Below are 1,682 nucleotides of genomic sequence, written 5' to 3' on the forward strand. Positions count from 1 at the left end.
GCATCAACACCTTCAAGCTCCATTACACCTTTCTTTGGGGTCGGATTTGTGCCTCTCTGATGAGTAATAATATTGGTTGTTTGCCACAATCTCAATGAGGTCTTGATCCTCCTCGGCAGTTTTCATCATGTTGAGTGATCCTCCTGATGAGTATCTAGTCCCTTCCTTGCTTCTAAGCTTAAGCCTTCATAGAAGTTTTGGAGCTTAACCCAATCACTAAACATGTCAGGGGGACATCTTCTCATTAGTGCTTATATCTTTCCCAGGCTTCATACAATGACTCCCCTTCCATTTGCCTAAAGTTGAACCTCTGTCTTCAACTTGATGATCTTTGAGGTGGGTAGAATTTGCTAGAAATCTGCCATCACATCATTCCAGTTGTTGAGGCTTTCCTTGGGAATGACTCTAGCCATTGAGTGGCCTTGTCCCTCAAAGAGAATGGAAATAGTAACAATTGTAGACATTGGATGCACTCCATTTGTCATCACTGTATTGCATATCCTCAGAAAAAAGATAGATGTTGATTTGGGTCTTCAAGAGGTCCCCCTCCATAAGAGCAATTGTTCTGTACCAAAGTGATGAGTGAGGTTTAACTCAAAGTTATGGGCATGAACATTTGGTGTAGCAATACTGCTCCCACAATGTCTTGGATCAGGGATAGTATACGAGGATAACACCCTTCTAGCTTGTCCATCATTATTGTTGTTGACCCCTCCAGGAGGATTTTGCATCTCATCCTCCATGACTTGATCTTCTTCCTCTGACTCCTCTTCACCAACTATTAGCTTTCTCTTTTGCTCTCTTATCCTTCGGAGGGTTCTCTCGTCCTCAATATTACGTCTACTAGCCCTGACATACACAAAAAAACCAAAATCACAAGTGAGACACTCTAAAACTAGAGTGAAATTGGGGTTAGTGAAACAAAGTATCAAACAGTTAGTGGGCTTAAAAAACACAAAAAAAATGCTTAATCTAAACCACCTTTCACTTAATCATTGTCAATCTTTCCAATCCCCGGCAACGGCGCCAAAAACTTGATACGTAAAAATTTGATTTCACGTACAACCGCAAGTATACCGGGTCGATCAAGTAATAAAACTCACAAGAGTGAGGTCGATCCACGGAGATTGGTAGATTAAGCAACTTTAGTTAATGGTAATTTAGTCAAGCAAACATAGTTTTGATTTCATGAGCATTTTGATTTTTGAACATAATAATTGCAAGAATTTAAATGGCAAAAATGTAAAGAACTAGAAGAGAGAAATAAATGAAAGTAAATAACGGAAACTTAAATTGCAAGAAACTTAAATGCATCAAAAGTAAATTGCAAGAAAATAGAGGCTGAATTCTAAAGAGCAAAGAGTAAATAGCAAGAAATAAGAAACAGAATGTAAATGACAAGAATAATAAATTGCAAAGTGTAAGAGGGAATGGGAATGGGTATTCAACACTAAGAGCAAAAGAAATAGAATTAATGATAGAGAGAATCATTAGGGATCAGAGATGCAGTTTTCATGAATTGATGTTAGTCAAATCCTTCTCAATCATGGTATAGATCCATGGCAATGGGTGATTGAATCCCAATCTCTTGGTGATTCAATCTCTCTCAACATAACGAATTGCACTCTCGTGATCTAATTGTTCATGAGAAGAGATGAAGCACAAATCTAATCCAGCCACAC

Source organism: Arachis hypogaea, chromosome 5 (genome assembly GCF_003086295.3).
Source record: "Arachis hypogaea cultivar Tifrunner chromosome 5, arahy.Tifrunner.gnm2.J5K5, whole genome shotgun sequence".
In the NCBI taxonomy this organism is placed as follows: Eukaryota; Viridiplantae; Streptophyta; class Magnoliopsida; order Fabales; family Fabaceae; genus Arachis; species Arachis hypogaea.